Below are 19132 nucleotides of genomic sequence, written 5' to 3' on the forward strand. Positions count from 1 at the left end.
AGCTCTAGAAGGCCCAGTGACAAAGCTCATGTTGATAGTATGCAGCACACAGATAAAAAAAAAAAAAAAAAAAAAAAAAAGGCCCAAGCACATGGCAGCAAATGTAGCCCATACAGCACTCACTAGTAAATCCCAGAGCTTTCTAGCAAATTCTGGAGTTCGCACATTCTCAGTGAAGCATAAGAGTGGGTCAGCTAACTCAAAGCATGGGCCCCAACCTAGTTTCATTGCCACCTGTCGCAATTGTGGTGGAAGTCATGAATCACAACAGGAAAATGTTTAGCTTTTGGTCAACAATGCCACAAATGCAATAAATGGAATCATTTCAAAAGGTTTTGTAAATCAAAAGGCCCACATTCTTTTATTAAGAGGAAACATTTTTAAGAAATGAGTTGATCAGTTAGAGAGCTGCAACCCTACTCTTTATGTGGATGGTGTGTCAGTGATTCATGAAAGCAGTAGATTTAAGGGCAAAAAGTGAGTGAGGTATTTGGACTGTTCAAATAAATGGTAAACCCTTAGAGCTCAAAGTTGACGCAGGTTCCAAGTGCAATGTTATGTCAGCAGAAACATTTGCAAGAGTGTATCAGTAAGTACTATGTTCCATTCTCTTTATGTTGGACATCTATGATCATTCAATGTAATGTTTTATGATCATTTGGACTGTCAATAAAGGGAACTTTTGATGGTCTATGTACAATAAATGGCCATTTGCTGAACATTCCTTTTGATCATTAAACATAGAACCCCCAGTATACAAAGGGATAGTTCATTGTTCTTGCTCATTGCAAAGTGAAAGGGATGGAAATAGTACCTCTGGCCCATCCAGAAGGGTTGGGTTACTCTATCTGGGGAGGGGCAGCTGATACCTCTTTTATATTAATTATGTATCAATGAGCCTTCTCCATATGTATATATTGAAGGGATCAAGAAAGTGGCCAGTAGATAAATCCAGGAGCAACAAGAGCAGCCATACTATAGACCTTGTTCCAGTCTGTGGCAGGGAATTAAAAACTTAGACATGAGAAGATTCTCTCAGTTTTCTAGTCAATCAAGTCCCCAGTCTTAATTAATATCATGAGATCTATGTAATGAACAAAAGACTGAGATACAAATACTTGTGAAAAAAATGACGCTTCTTCACAGGGTAACTAGGCTCAATCTCCCTTACAGAGAATGGGCCCTAGCAATCTGATAGTATCTCAGAGAATAATCACTGTTTTGGCTAAAAAGTAGACAGGTGAAATGGTTTGGCCACTCTGTGAAAAGATTGCCTGGGTGCCTCCTGTGGGATTTTCCTAGGTTTTATCCACTGGGACAATGCCCTTGGGGGAGCTGATTTTATGTCTTTACTTGCCTGATAATGGCTGTATGTCCTACAGTATGAGTCAAGCACTATTGCTGGGCATGGGTAAATTGAATCTACTTCCTCAAGGTTCACAGAGACAAGATAATTTGAAAATGGATTTTTGGATAAATGATACCCATTTCTTTTTCCATCACTGCTTCAGTAAACCGATATATACTTAAACAAGATGTTTTCAACTCTAAATGTCAGCAATCCTAATCCCTTTCCACTGAAGTCAATAAGTACAGTTTTGTTAAACTTCTGTTTTAGTTTTCAAACATATTTAAATATGTGTATTTTCCATTAATTACAATTAGATCAGCATCCACTATTGACATGAATTTCATTTTGGGCATATAAATAATATTGATCTCCTTGGTATAAAAGATTGTAATTTGTTAGATCTATTTTATACAGTTAGCCAGAGGCACTATCATGCAATTTGCTGACTTTGCAGACTGGTTCAGCAGCTAGTCCTAAGGCAGATCTGAGACTATAAGAAGGGCTAGTACTGCCTGAGATGGGTTATTAATTCCATCTATCAACTACTTAGTAGAGGTTCCCTTCAGGGCTCTGCACTATGTTTTTTACTTATTCATTATGCTGATGACTTGAAGCCATGCAGCTTAACCTCTATGTACAAGAAATCTGGGCAAAGCTAAAAATAATGTGGGATACAAAGGCAAAATAAATCAGGGACAGATTTTAAGTATTGCTTTTATAAATGTCGAAAGTTGCTAGAAAAGCAGGATTTGCATTATCACACATTTTCTGAAGGATATGAAGTCTGAAATTCAAACATATGGACTTATTTAGTAACTTCACTTCTTAATGACTGGCCAGAAAACTGCATATTTGTTAAAGAACAGATCAAAAGGTACGATGCAAAAATCTCAATATTCTTTGAAAATCTGGACATTTGAGATCTATGCTTGAAACAGCTCTGTTCAATATCTTCCCTGTGTGCTGTAGGGTCTATATTAGAACACCAAACATTTAAAATGTCGAGTGTTCTAATATCAACCCATTTTCAGCGAACGCTGAAAATATCGAAGAAGCAGAAAACCAAATTCTTTCCTAGGGAATGAATTCGGTTGTCAGTTTCTGTTGCTTTGGTATTTTCAGCGCTCTGTTGGAAAGTTACGGATCGGGTTCAGGTAAGTGTGCAATTGAGTGCGGGTTAGATATGTGTGCGATTGTGTGGACATGAGGGTTAGGGCGGGTTAGGTGAGTTAGGGTTAGGGCGTGGGTGAGGTGAGTGTGCGATAGTGACGGACCTTAGGGTTAGGGTTTGGGTTAAGGTAAGTGGATAGTTAGTGGTGTGTGTATAGTTTAGTGTAGGGTTAGGTGTAAGACTTTAGGTATGTGTGTGTGTGTGTGTGTGTGTGTGTGTGTGTGTGTGTGTGTGTGTGTGTGTGTGTGTGTGTGTGTGTGTGTGTGTGTGTGTGTGTATTGCTGTTTGTTTGGTGTGCTTGTGTTGTGTGTATGTGTTTTGGGACAGCAAATTTTTTACCTAGGAAAAAATTTGCTGTTCTGAACGTTCAGTGTTTGGTATTTTTGATTGGTAGGGTTCGATATTAGAACACTCAACATTTTGAATGTTCGGTGTTCTAATACAGACTCATGCTGTATAGTCAGCATATTAGTGTGCCTTTAACTCAGTTCAGGTCTGGATTCAATCTCAGGTTTTATCTACATGACTTTACAACAAAATAAATGCAGTGATCGTTGACTATAATTAGGCCTTGTCTTGATCTGTAGTCAGTTTAATTCATCTATCAGAAAATTAGCCATTGAAGATGTCAAATCTGCAAAGCTCCTTAGGGGTCATCTTGGGAGAATGACCCAAGTTTGATCCTTATATCTGAAATTACAAAATATTATCAAATTCTAGGCAAGATTTGTGGAATCAAGGTTTTTATGAGAGCATAAAACTACTGTTCTTTCTCACTGCCCAGGTTAATGCATACTTCCCATTGCAATCAAATCTGACCTAACCTATGGTGGAATCACAGTTTATTTCTGATTTCACCTTCACAATCTTATTGCCATGAAGTGAAAACAAACAAGCTTGTCTCTTAAGAATAGCCTAATTATTTGAAGCTTACCCATCTAACATTGGCTTAAAGGGTGCTAATTTCCAGCATATGTTCATCATAATTGAAGACAATGACCGCATATAATCCCTCTATCCTTTTTTGTTCCACTGTGGCCTTTTTGTTAAACGTTAACTGTATATCATTATCATAACATACTTAATGAGTATAAACAAATTCTCATTTATATATCTAAACTTAACGCCAAATATGGGTTCATAATAGCCAGCAAGTCTAACAGAGATAGTAGCAGATATTCCAACAATGGGTTACTTGACCTGAATAAACATTAACAGACCTCTTTCTACTTTTCCACTCTGTGTAATGCTTTTCTTTTGAATTTCCACTCCTATCAACTGTTCTGATGCTCCTCCCATTCTCTGACTCATTATGCCATCACCTTCCCTGTATTCAGTCGATTCCACATTGGCTCATACTTACAATTAGCCTTTCTCACCGTTATTATTTTTCTTGTAATTCATAAAATCTGCTTTCCCTATTCTTCTTTCTTCCCATCCAACTTTTCAAACATACCAACTGCAACATTTCTCTCTTTCTGCTTCTTTTGGCAACAAGTGGTCTCAGTAGAAGATTAAAATTCAGTGTATATGAGAACCCAGTGGTATAAACACAGTAAATAAAATAACTCACAGGAACACAGAAAGACATATAAAATATAATACAATATCTGACAGTAGTTTCTATATATAATTTAGTTTTTCTGTGTTGGCTGTCATCACAGATGGGTCAAATAGTCTGGTAATTTCTCATAATTGTGCTTTCAAGGTAATTTGTAGATTGTATAAATTACTCAGTAGTCAGGGATTGAAGACTGCAATGTTATCTTATGAAATAACATCTAAATTGTGTACATTGTTATGGTACGCAGATATTAATATATAACAAGAAACATACCCCAGGATTTAATAAAATCCATGTAGGCACAGTGTAGAGCCTACACGGAAAGTATCTGTGTGCACTGCCTTGGTTCCCCCTCAGCAGCACACCATGCATATTAATGATGGCATGCTGCTGACGGGGTGCCAATGAACATAGATATTGAATCAGTGTAGAGGGAGGTGTAGTAGCTATGGCTGCAGATGAGTCTGAGGCTCCCTGTAATGTTCCTTGCCACTATTGTAATGTTGTGAAATGTGTCAACTGTTTAATAAGTCATTTGTATGATGTGTTATATTTTTTAATATTATTTTATATATATATATATATATATATATATATATATATTTTTTTTTTTTTTTTTTTTTTACTGCATGTTTGTGTTGCATGGAGCGCAGCAATGCCAAGCTGTGCTCACATATAGACAAGTGACATCTGGAAGACTTCTAAAAATAAAAACCGGACGTAATTAATTACCATAATTAATTTTTTTTCCATTTTTGTTTGTGTGGAGTGGCATGGTGCACAGCAGAACCAAGTAGAGCTCATACATACATGACAGACACCTGCCAGACATCTAAAAATAGAAACTGGATGTAGTAATTTATTTATTTTTAGCTGTGTTTAAGCATGTTTGTGCGTTCAGCAACACTAACAGGTAGCACAGAAGTATATGTGAAGGTATACTAGTTTTTATAACATCCGTCTAGCTCCATGGGGAGAGTTACGGTCTTATGTGTAGTAGGTCTTGGGTTCAAGTTCATAACAAACAGAATATGGCTGTAAATGAATGTACTATTTTTCTTTAATTTCATTACAGTATTGGGAATTTTGGTACTGTTCACTCTGCTAAGCATTGCTGAATCATGGTAAGCAGTGCATAAACATGCTAATGGCTACCAATGTTTGTGCTGTGCTAAGCCTAAGTAAATCCACAGTTCTGTGAGTTTTCATGTTGCTTAGCTTCACTAAGCTGGTTTATGTGCTGCTAAGTTATACAGAGCTTTTTTGAATGCTGCTGAATGATGTGTAGGGGCATGAAAACAGCCTATATTAAGCCCAAAAGGGGGGAATCCTTCAAAAGTCATTGGAGTTCATTCAACTGTAGGTATGGCAGGCAGTATTGGTGAAGGTGTGCACTTTCAGGAGCAGCTGTAGGGCATTCTAGAATCCAGGGTTATGGTCTGGCTCTTTATTAAAAACCATGAATCCCGGCTGATGTAGGATGGATTCTAGGCCTCAGAGTGTAAGGCAGAGGCCTGGGACCATTTGGCCAGGGAATATTACTGGTATCCCCACACAAGTGAGCAGTATCTTCACCATTTTCATGATCTGAAAAGGAGGAAGAGGGGAACACTGGACACATGGGTACAGGAAGATCAAGTTGGGAATGTTCCACAAGTATGTAAGTATGTCTTCCTCTGTCTAACCAAAATGCAAGCTGAAGATCTGCAAAACAGGTATGCGTAATGGTATGCTTCTCTCCCAACAGCTGCAGTTGAGAGGGTTCGCAATGTTGAGACCCATGCCAGGTGCCTGGCCAGGAGGCTCCATCAGTGTGGTAAGTACAGATTTAGTATGTCAACTGTACTGCAATAAGCAGGAAAGTACAAAGCATTTACTGAAATAAAGTATACACAAGAGAAACTGTACTGCAATAAATGGGCATATAGAACTGTACTGCAAAAACTGGGCAATTAGAGCTGTAGAGCTGCAGTGCAATAAATGAACAATCAGAACTATATTTCAATGAAGCATTAGCAATACCAATATCAGTAAGCAAAATGTTTTTCAGCAGGATTGTGTTTTGTCAAAACCATTGCAGTATTATTTATTTTACATTTATTAACCGGGGGTGTCTGTCTGAGTTGAAAAGGCCCTTTTTCAGCAGAGGCCCAGGGAGAAAAGCTCCACATAGAAAAATTACAGATACATTTAGTTATTTAGACATGATCAGTATAGACACAAATTACAAAAGACATGTTTTTACAGTGGTATGCAGCACATCAACAGTTACAGTGGAGAGAACAAACAAAAAATATTAATTTAAAAATAAAGGTAATTACTAGATTTGTGGTGTGCAACTGAAATTTGGAACATAGGTAAAATACATACATAGTACACAGGTACAGTACATACATTGTAGATTAGCCAGTGTTTGTGAGTAAGATTGAAAACTATTATCAAGTACTCTAGGTTTAATATGTGTACCTTATCCGCTTTCACTAGCCTGGGGATCAATCATGGCACTGCCAACTTTGCTTGAGATGTTGCCTGATGTGGTCTTTAAAGGAGGCTTTGGATGATGTGTTTTGAATGCTAGCAAGGATAGAGTTCCATTTTTTAGCCACTGAACTACTATATAGTGCATCTCCAAAGCTATTGTAGCTGTTGGTGACTTCTGGTTGTAGTTTGCTTGATGATCTAAGAGGCCTTTTGGCTGAGTGATGTTATACTAGGTTTTTGAGGACAGGACTCTTATTGGGGAGGTAATAGATCGAATGACAGAGGCAGAGCTGATTGTAGGTTAGGAGGTTGGGCAGTTCAAGACAGTGGAGCTGTCTCAAAGCAGTACAGTGATGAGTTCTATAAGAGCAATTTGCAGCAAAGCGGGCAATTCTGTTATAGCAGGCTTTCATTTTGCTTAGTTCAGTTTTGTTGAGATTAGTCAGAATGGGAGATGCATAGAGTAGGGTGGATAGAAGTTGGGAGCAAGCAATGGCTGATCTTGTGTTGTTGGTAAGAAATGATTTGATACAGTAGAGTGATCCCAGTTTGGCATGTACTTTTTTTAATAGTTAAGTTGAGATGACTATCAAATTTTAGGTGGGAGTCTATGGTTATTCCCAATAGCTTAGCCTGTGCCACTGGAGCGATTGGAGTAGCATTTGTAGAGTAGATAGTGAATTGACTGTTATCAGTGTTTTTGTTAGAACTGGTTATAGTCATAAGCTGAGTTTTATTTGCATTGAGGATAAGTTGGGCTTTGGTAAGGTAGTTTTCAACGTCAGAGAATGCTAGTTGAGTTGTTTGCAGGAGGGTGGGAATGTTTTGTCCAGCACAAATGAAGGTAGTGTCATCTGCATACTGAATGATTGATGCATGCTGTATGGAGGTTTGGAGGTCATTTGTGAAGATTGTGAATAGTAATGGTCCTAAGATAGAACCCTGTGGTACTCATATAGTTATGGGCAGCTGAGGAAAGAGAGAAGTTTCCCATTTCACAGATTGGTACCTGTCAGTTAAGTAGCTTTGGAACCAGGTAAGAGTGGAATTTGATAGATGATATTGGTTTAGTTTGTTTAGTAGGATTTGGTGTGAGACTGTGTCAAATACTTTGGACATATCCAAAAAAAGAGTTGACACCTGCAGGCCTTCATTTTTGAGACGGTTTACTGTGTCTGTGAAGCAGAGAAGGGCTGTAGTGGTACTATGGGCAGGTCTGAAACCATGCTGAGTAGGTGACAGGATGTATCTGTCTATGAGATATTTTAGCATCTGGGTATGGATGCATTTTTCTAGTATTTTGGCCAGGGGGAGAGTAAAGCAATGGGTCTGTAGTTATTAAGTTCAGTGGAGGTCCTGCCTTTATGTATGGGTGTAACATAGGATATTTTCCAGAGTTTGGGCACATAGTTTTCAACAATTGATCTGTTTATGAGAGTAGAGATTGGGATAACAATAGCATCAGCTGTGCGTTTCAAGAAATAGCTGGGGAGTAAGTTGGCGGCTGTTGATGAGGTTTTTAGTCTGGAGAGCATGCTTTTGACTGAAGTGGTGGAAACTGTTTTGAGGGTAAAGCTTGTATTAGTGTTATTTGTGTTGGGGGGATAGTGAGGAAGGAACTGTCATGTGATACTAAGGATAGAATTGAGTTGAATTGTGTTTCGATGGGAACTTTAGTGCCAGGGGTGGTTGGTTTGGGGGTAGCCTTTTGGGTGGATTTTGGTAGCTGGTTTACATTTTTCCAAAATTTTTGGGGGTTGTGTTGGTATTTAGTTTGTAATGTCATGTAGTAGGATTTTTTTGTCCAGCCTAATGCATTTTTTGCATGGTTGCACAGTTCTTGGTACTTAGTTAGACTTTGCGTTTCTTTGTTATTTGATAGTTAAGACAGGCAGTGTCTCTGGTCTTGAGGATGGGTTTGGTTTCTTTACTGAGCGAGAGGTTTGTAGAGGTTCTAACCTTGATTTTGCACAATGGAGTGACAGTGTCTAGGTGTTGTAGAAATGTTTTGTTGAAATATGCTACAACCTGATCAAGTGGGAGGGTTTTTAGGGGGGGTCCAGTCACAGTTGCAGACTAAAGTATTGTGGGCTTCAGGAGAGACATTTTGTGTTTCTAGTGGATATATAGTTAGTGGTTTTGCATATGCTTGTTCTACTACGTATAAAGTATATTATGTTGTGGTCACTTAAGGTGTCTGGGAGACTGCCTGCGTAGGGGTACAATGTGGGGCTGTTAGTTAGGACCCAGTCAAGGATGAATTCCCTTTTAGATTTTTTATCACATCTAGTTGGAATTTGGACTAGCTGCTGGTAGCCATGGAGATTTATTAGATTACTTGGTGGTTCTGATATGCAGGTGAACCAATCTAGGTTGAAATCCCCTAGAATAAGGGTTTCTTGTGAGTATGTGGAAGAACACCAGGATAAGAAATCTTCAAGGCTAGCAGGAGAATTACCAGGTGGAATATAGATCACAATTGTGATGATGACCTTTATAGGGTGAAGTTGAAGTTGTGAAATAAGTATGTCCCAATTATTGGGGGAGAGGTAGGAGTTTGGTAATTGACGTACAGTTAAGTTGGACTTATACAGTAAGGCAGTTCCACCCCCTTTATGAAGTGGTCTGTCTTGTCTAATGATATTGTAGTCAGTAGGGAGAACTTCTGAGTTAGCTATGTTTTTATTTAGCCAGGTTTGTGTTAACGCAACTATGTCTGGGCAGTAGAGTGCTATTGTGGCCTGGAGTTCAGGTATTTTATTTTTGATACTTATATTAATATTTAGCATTAAAAGATGGTTGGTTTTGCTGCTGTTTTTGATTTGTCCAGGAAAGAAGATAGTGGGTGTGTTATGTTCTGATATTTGTGTTGGAGCAGTTTGTGTTGGACAGGATGGATTTGGGCCTGGGTTGGGGTGGATATCCCCATTTATGGTGAGCCTGGTGTTAAAATGGTAATACAGATGTTGAAGATTGGTGAGGGGTGTAAAAAAGTATTGTGTTTCTTGGAGTAGGAATGAGGGCATATGTGTTTAGTTCTGAATTGGTCCATTATGTGGTTCTTGAACAATTGTGGGCAGATATTATTATAATGTGCAGTGTATGTATATGAGAGTGCATAATGTAGTGTTGTGCTACTAAGTTTAGGGATATTGCTAGAGTGATAACTTGTGGTGTTATAAAGAATTATGAGAAGACAGACTAGACTTAGTTGTGTCATAGTCATGGTTATAAAGTTTAAGTTGGTTCTTGGTCGGGGTCTGAATAGGAATCATAGGGTTGCACTATATGTGGATAGGTAAGTAGTGTGGGTGATGTAAAAAATGCCTAGTGGGAGTGAGATTGATTGGGAGTATTTTGTGTGGAGCAAGTTGGTGTGGTATAATGTAATCTAACTTGAAGAGCTGTGATTGGTGGAGGTGATGTGAGGGTGAGCTGTGGGTGTGGCTGTGATTGCTATAAATGTAGAGGTAGTGGGGGTGGGAGGGAATAGGGGACAGGCCAGGGGAGCGGAGAGAGCCCAAGCTTTAGTGAGGCGAACGGAGTGGGGCAGAGCCCACCAAGACAAGAGTAAAAAGTAAGTATTACTTTACAAATCTGAACACTTTAAACAAATTTCCAAGGTGTAATGGCTTACCAACAAGAAGAATGCAATTGCTGAAGAGCACTTGTGTCCTGGTGGGAGACTAGAAATTTAAAGATGGCTCCATGCTCAGCAGGATTCTAATATAGACTTAGTATTGTAGAGGGAGATAGCACAAGGGGTGTAAACCAGGTGGAATGCAAAGAAACCAGAGAGGCAATCAGTGGAAATCAGCGAAGGCCTCAGAGGGGGTAAGTAATAATTCAAACTACCTGTAAAGTGAAGGAGAGAAGAGACAGCAAAGTTTATTAAGGTTGGGATTGTGTCTTCACATTGACTTGCTGATTAGAAACCAGTTTATGCACAGATTAGAGTAGGGAGATACATTAGCAATGAATGGGAATGTATAGAGATGCAAATAAACAGGTAGGCCTCCAAGTGATACAAACTAAGGCAGAAAGCACTGAGGGCTGCTTGATGGTTAATTTAGTCACAGGGATCTGAATTAAATGTATACTGTCTATTGGACAGTTAGGATTACTGCACTAGCTGGGGGTGGGGGGGGGACACAAGGCTACAACAGTCAGTTTTATTAACTCACTGAGAACTACTAAGAAATACTGCTAATGTAATGGCTTCACTCTCATAAAACATACAAGTAAAATGCCTGGGTGAACTGACCCTGTTCTTGAGGCTGAAAATGTATATCCTTGTTTAGCTTTGCAGTACTGATTCCTTCTTATACTGTATGGGTGGAGTGGTAGCCGCAGACTGCAGATTTGCTTGCGTGTGCTCCTGCTCTTGAGGCTCAGACTGCAGATTTGCTTGAGTGTGCTCAGCAAGCAGAATGCAATTGCTGAAGAGCACTTGTGTCCTGATGGGAGTCTAGAAATTTTAAGAAATGCATTGAAAATAGCTGTAGCCAGCAAATCTAATGGTCTGCAAACTGTATTGCTCAACCCATAGTACTATCCAAGGCTGTCTCCAGGCCAGTATCAGTCACATAATGCTCTCTCTTCCTCAGACATCAGGTAGTAAAGCTATGTGGGTGAGGTAGCCCAGTCCATGGGCAGATATTGTGTGTGGACTTCAAAGATATTTCAAACCAATAACAATAAAATGTGTTCACTAGCATTGTTGATTCTAAACTACAGTTGTTTTCATATATGTAGTATTGTTGAATTTCATGCATGTGTGTTCTACTGTCACTGCAGTCTACTATAACATTGTTATAGTATTAGAATGATAGAGGAATGTTCTGTAACTTGTATTGGTCAATTCACAGTATAGTTCCACGGGGTACATATTACATTGTCGAACTTTTAAAAGTTCGAACGCCATATGGTCAAACCCATATGTTCGAACTTTTAAAAGGTCAAACGTGTTAATGGAGATCTCCGTTCAGTACGGAAAGGGAAGATTTCCCTTTACTGCACTGCAGTGTATTCTCGGAGTTGGTATATTCAAAGAGCAGGGGATGTGGGGGGTTTAGGGGGGGCTTGTCCCCCTGCTAACAACCATTAGGTAGTTTTTTTTCTGTTTTTTATTTATTTATTTTTTTGTCATTTTTGAAATTTTAAAAGTTCGAACATATGGGTTCGACCATATAGCGTTCAAACATTTAAAGTTTCGATAACGTAATATGAACCCATTCCAGATGATTTCCAGGCAAGTATCAATCACTCAATAATCAACAGTGACTTTGTAATTCAGTCTGTTAAATGTTTTGTATGCAGAACATTTTGCCACACATAGTTCTGGGTTTGAATCCAGTGGTATGTAGCACTAAATTTTCAGTATCTATCACATAATGCTCAAATTTTCTCTCTCACCAAGAACACAACAAATATATGGATAAGGTGGCCCATACTATGAGGAGATAGTGTGTTTAGATTTCACAGAATGTTAACATCAATACCAAGAATGTGTTCATCAGCATTGCTGAGTCATAAATGAAGCTGTGTAATCCCAGTATTGCTGTATCCCTTGCATGTCTGTACTAAGTCGCTGCAGTCAATTATTACATTATTTTCAGATGTCCCCCTGCAGTCACAGCTATTGGGTTCAACTCCCATGCCTGCCAACTAAGGCATGATGGCTGTCTAGTTTACTTACTCTGTACACAAACATACCTCTCAAGTGTAACAGTTTCGTGTAATGTAATTAAAACTGCCTAATCCATCTGTCACTGGATTACAAGATAAATTATTACCTGGAATGCAATGCATTACAAAATCATTTTACAGATCTCCTGGGCAGTTATGTAAGTTCACATTATGTGAAACTGTTCTGTGTAGTGGTGTATCTGCATTTGTTACTGCTTAACCCATACTGACTCATGCTAACAGCTTGAGAGGTATGTACGTGCTACATCAGTTATAGAAGAACTGTAGTCACTGCACTCAAACCTGACACTACACACTTGTAGAGTATATATTTCAGTGTATTAAGGGATATAACCTGCAGTGTCAGTAATGGAATTTTTTCCCTCTCCCCACCCCTTATCTTCATTTATTTATTAGTGTGATTTATCATTATGATTTAATATTAACATATTTTGTTACACTAACTATATTTTGGAAAAATGTGTTTTATTATTTTAATGTTTTATTATGATTTAATAAGAACATATTTTGTTAAACTAACTATATAGTGGAAAATGTGGTTGATTATTATTGTTATGTTTTACTATGATGCAATATTAACATATTTGTTAAACTAACAGTTTTTTTAGCCCTATGGCTTACCTTTTCCTGGCATGCTGTTACCATACTATTATGTTACTTAATGTTGTGCTGCACATGTTATACATTAATATGTACTTGGATGAATAAATATGATGGTCTATTCTGTTTATACTAACATCGGTTTGGTTATTACTAACTGTAATGTATTGTATACCTCACTTCCCCCAGTTCCGGCTGATCCCACTACCTTGCCTCATCCAGCTGTGGCACCAGGTCCCAGCATGTCTGGAGCACAGACCAATGATACCTCCTCTGCTGCCCCTGCACTACCTGTAGTGTTCATTAATACCGCTCCATTGGACAGATCCCTGCCCCCCCCCCTTGGAGAAGTGGTGGAGGGGGTGTTGTCACCCCTGTGGAGCTGCTGGTCTTGGTGTGTAGGATAGTCCACCATGGCTATGACCACCACCTGTGCCAGATTTACGGCATGCTGGTGACTCTAGTGGGCAGCCTCACACTGGTGCCCAGCCTCCAGCACACCCACCCTTGGGGCAGTGATGGAGGAGTGTTGACAGTCCCATGAGTGGAGACGTGAGTCACACTGCTACTGTCTGGAGGCATGTGGGACTCAGATTCACAGCACCTTCCCTATTCAAGGTGTTCACCCCCATCATGTTTCACACACTGCCCCTGTCTGCTGTTTTATCTGTTTGCAAATGCATCCTCACCTACCCAACTTACCTCCCCCACACATAGTTATGTCCTTTCCCCAACATTCCACTCTCACCTTAAAAACACCTGTCACCCCCAAAAAAGTATTGTCCCATACATAGCTCTCCATTTTGCACACATGTCCACTGGAGACACATAATTTGGTTCAAATGGCTTGACAATACAGTAATGTTGTCCTCAGCCCCCTCTCTCTGTGGTTTGAGAATTCAAATTCATCTACAAATTATGTAAAAGTGCATAGTTGTTGCTGTGCACTAAATGGATAGCTGTGGTTCTTTCCTACACCCTTCCTACACATCCCTCCCTGCTTTTCACTATGTTTGTCCCACTGATTGCCCCCATTTCACCACTTTCCTATCTCCCTTTTTTTCTTTTTTTTATGTTTTTTTTAGTGTGGAGCTGCTCAACACGTTGTGTCCTGCAGCTTCACTAAGCTCAGCTAAATAGAGCTATAATGACTATATATGTTTCTTACATTGTAAGACACATGTATAAAATACACACCTCTGCCATGTTTCAAAACCAAACACATTACATCTGCAGCACACTGCATTAACTCACCACACCACACAACTCTTAGTTAAAACAGGTGGTTTAAACAAAACAGTAATTGCCAATTACAGTCATTAGGTGTATTTCAGCATAGCTATGCACCATGCCACACCACACAAACTGGAATAGAATGGAATGGAAAAAATGGGACGGTGCCTTGGACTCTGGTGCAATAGTACACCACTAGACAGCCAAAACATGATAATGAATGTAACTGAGGCCTGTGATAGCAGGTAAATGTGCTCTTTTATCAGCAACTTGTAGAAAGTCACCTGCTAAGGTATTCATGGCTAAAATACATATTCGTCTGGGACTCTGGTGCAGAAATACATCTATATAAAGCCATGCACATACAGATGGATGTAGTAAATGTTTGTCACAGCCTGTATGTGCAAATACACCGACTGTAGCGGTGAGTCAGTAGCTCAGTTTGTTAAATGCCTTGCATATAGTATGTTTTGCCACTCACAGTCCTGGGTTCAAATCCAGTGTTGAGTTGCATTTCAATTACATTACTTTGAAGACAGAAATTAATGAATGACTCATGCACTCATTATCCACACAAAGCATTGCAAAGTAAATAACTGCTTTTCAGTGCTGGAAGTCACAGGACTGCAGGTAGGGACACACATCACATATGCGTATAGCATTACTATATGTCACCTAGTACTCTGTTGTTGACATAGTTCCTAACATACATACCTCAAACACATGCTATAATTGGAGTGTCTGAGGTACTCTCACCCTGGCTGTGCCTCTACAAGACTGACATAGCTGACACAAATATACACCTATAGCTTGTTGTCCTCCAAAGTGTTCACACTCGCTGCCTGTGTCTGCTACCTGAAGCAGCAGCTGCAGCCTGTGGTATGCACAGCTCTATGTAAAGGTTTCTGCTACAGACCTATCCTCTCAGATGATGTAGTCCCCTCACCCAAGTAATGTCCATCTCAACAGCTAAGAAAGGTAATGGCATGTCACCTGCTCTACATGAAGGCCTTATGTATTGTACAGTGGCTGCATGTCATTGGTTAATGATACTGCAACTCAGTTGTTTTGGCTGCAATTAGCATAACAGAGTCACAGACTGGTTTAGAGGCAATTACCTGCTAGTGAACAGCATGTTAAAATGCAAGCAGCTGGCTATGGGAAACATTCTGTATGAGACTACCCTCACACAGAGCACACTTTTGTGACACAGCAGTAGTTCCAATGGAGGAGTACTGCACTCCACCAGGTATGTAGCTGTTTTTTGTGTATAACAGGATGCAGATGGGAGGATAGAGGTATGGGAAATTGGGAGTACAGCAGTAAGCCTGTCTTAGACCTGTGGTAATGACATGTCATTGATACTCTGCTGTCTTACACATACTGGGGACATACAATATATCAGGGTTGCATTGTCTTTTGTCATTGTGACATACTGGTGTTTTTGGATGTCTCAATATACTGGTCATAATAGCACACTGCTATTTGTCTGGCACTAGTCTTATATCATATTATTGGGTGGCTGTCCTTAAGGGACACACCACAGTGGACATAAGTGCTGGTTGTATGATCATACAGCAGAATGTCTCATGGCACACCAGTAACTATGTCAGTAATGATACTATCTTGGCTGTATCCATACACGTAGTATGCTGTCCTACTGTGGGGTATGACATGTGTGAGCAAGCAGTGGATTGTGCCAGACAGTTTGTTCTTGCTGTATCTGTACATAGTGGATATCCATATACTTTAACATGTAATGTGTTTCCCTTTTGGTGTGTTTCAGGACTATTGTATCTCAGAAGGCACACCCCCTTCTCAGATGCAGAGAATGAACTTATACTTCAAGGACTACAGCAGCATCATCACATACTATTATCCAGGGGGAGGCATAACAGGGAACAGCTGGCTGCACTCTGGGCAGACCTTGTACTGCATGTGAATGAGACTGGCCACCAGGACAGGACATATGAGCAGGTTCAACAACACTCTATGGACATGGTGAATGCTGCACAATGAAGAGCAGCTGATATAGCCAGGGAGTGTGCCATCACTGGTGCAGGGCCTGCAATGGAACAACCACTCACAGACACTGAGGAATTCCTGGAGAACCTAGGGACACACAACAGCTCTCAGACATTCATCACAGTATACATTGTGAAGGTGGGTGCCACAATGTCCACTGCAAATGAGTGTGCAGGCACGCTTACTATGATCACCATTGTAATACTGCAGCAGTCATTCTGTCAGGCTGTACATACCTTTACATGGGTGTCAGGTCTATGTGCTGTGGGGAGGTTAACTTAATTGTGCACTCATACTCAGAATGTCAGCAATACACCAAGTAATACAGTAGCTACTGTACATGTAAGATATATGCAGGTATTACCTTGTTGTGTTGAAACATGCAGTGGTACTGTAATTACCTCACCCTCACCTTTTTACAGGCCCTACAGGCCATGGTCCTGCTTCTGGTAAGCTTCTGGTAAGCTTGATACTGTTTTGTTATGGAACATACATATGCTATTAAGGGTGAAGGCTAAGATAATACCCTATGTACAGGTACTGTTGTGTATAACCAGAGTAGAATATTTGTATGCTCCTGTCTGGAACAGCTACCTAAGTTTCCTAGAGTGAGTAATCTCAGGTGTGCAGTTGAATAAGCAGAAACACTTTTGCAGTTATAGTTCAGAGTGAATAGGCCTCCTGGTGTACATGAGGCAATTAATCTGACATGCCTTATAAGAACCAAAAGGTTGATGGTACATACCTTAGGCATTGAAACTTGTATTTGTATATATTTGATAAGATAGGTATACTGGATTTTATGTGCTGTGTTATCAGGTATAGTGTCATATTGCATACCTAAAAGGTACATTGTACTGGGCAAGATGATTTACCCGATGTGCTTGTTATACAGGCTTTGAGTCGAATATGTATGTTGTTGTGAGGAAGTCTGTTGTGCATGAAATCGCAGATGAGAGGATGTGAGAGTGGTAATGCAGTTGCGGATCCTCATTATTATGACTCTTTGTGGATTTTCCATACATAATAGTGCAGGTAGTAATGTACTGCTTTTATCTTGTTTTTCACAGGGCAGTTGAGGTCCCTCCCCCACACCACCTGTTGTCAGTATCTCTTCAGACTCTGATGATGATGGTGGCCACAGTGAGGCAAAGGTGGGGCTGTTAGGGGCTAAATCTGTCCCAAAGGTTGACATCCCTCTTCTTCCTCCATTGTCACTGTACACAGTCAGTATGCCCACATATACCCAGTCCCCACAGGCCTCATATATGGGCAGTCAAAGGGTGAAGACTTTGAACAGGCTAGTGTGGCAACTATGGCATCAGTGAGTGTAGACACTGGTCATAACCAGAGAACTGGCGAAGTCCCACACAGGCAGATTGACAAGGGTGCTTATAGGAAGACTGCTGTCCATCTAACATCTGTTGCAGGTGTCACATCACGGGCTACTCTATGCATGTTTCGGGCCATCATGGAGGCACATGCACATTCTGAATGGAACACAAGATGTTTGTTTAGGGTTATAGATGCAGCACAGTCTGACATCCATGACTACCTTCACCACATTGGGGACAACCTGGATCAGTACAGTGATGCAGTGGACAGACGGTGGGCTGGGGCAGTCTTGGGTTGCATATTGTCTGTGCTGAAACTTATGGTTGGAGTTGCATGTTGGAACCATGGACATAGGTCAGTAACACCATCTGCTGAGAGTCCATGTGGCCATGTACAGTTATGCTTCCATAGTGGCAGTACATCCAGCACTACAGAGGGGAGTGTGCTGTCCACACCATGACATGGCAGGCTGTAGGCACATGGTCCTAAGCAGTCCGATGGGGGATGTAGTACCAGCAGACAGCAGTCACGGTCAGGTACTAGCACTGCATCTGACCTTGGGCATGGTGGTGCCATTCAACTCCTGTGTTCAGGGTTGGAAATGGTGAACTGTCAACTCTACCATGTATGGTCCACAGCTGTCCAACATACACATGTGTAAGGCTAGCAGAGATTGACTGTGTACACGCACACTCTCACACACCATTGTCACAAACAGATCACCTACAGACACAGATGGCACCTCTCCATGCCCCATCTAACCCACTACCCTTCCTGACACACACACACACACACACACACACACACACACACACACACACACACACACATGCTGTCAACCATTTGGGTCAGCCTAGTCCTCCAGCACCCACAAACATCACCCTGTGCAAGTGATGATACCTGTGCTACATCCCTGTCATCCTTGTCATCAATGCAGGGGAATTATGCTATGTGTCTGATGCACAGGGTAACAATATTAATTGACATGTACTTGTTTAATGCAGTATTGTTTAGCATGCCAATTGTGGTCACCGGCATATACTGCATGCTGGCATGTGTCATGAGTATGCAGTATTCTTTTGTGATCCTTATGTTGTATGATGTTGTACTGGCAGTATTGTTACACAGTAACAGGTATTTCACAGACCTGTGTATGTTTCTGTTGCAGAAGTCTGAGAGGAATAACCTATGGACACATAGCTTTAATGAAGTGGCACAGCATGGCATGGCAGCACAGCAGAAATATGACTTCAGCAAGGTACAGCAGTATAAGTGCAGGGCTCCATAGGTTCACACCTGTATGACAGTCTACCAAGGACTATGGCAGTAGTCATGCATTCATAATTTGTGATAAGGTTTGCTACAGGGCAAGGTGTGACCTTGCTGGAGTGCATATGTTGCCTATCTGTAGGGAGCATAGTAGATGGATTTCTCACTGTAAGGACATTAATCAATTATGTGACATTAGTACTGCATGCTTGTGTGAGACATTTGTCTAACAGGCATAAACACACCCTTGAATCAGTTCCTGCCTAATGGTACACAGAGCACCTCAGTGCACCTCAGCACATGCTATCTGTTCGATAGGCTGGACGACCATCATCTCAACATACAGCATCTTCCTGAGTCCCTCTTGGAGTGGAGCAATATGCACTGGTCCTGT

The sequence above is a fragment of the Protopterus annectens genome, chromosome 1.part0 (assembly GCF_019279795.1).
Source record: "Protopterus annectens isolate FY-2018-M chromosome 1.part0, PAN1.0, whole genome shotgun sequence".
NCBI lineage: Eukaryota > Metazoa > Chordata > Ceratodontiformes > Protopteridae > Protopterus > Protopterus annectens.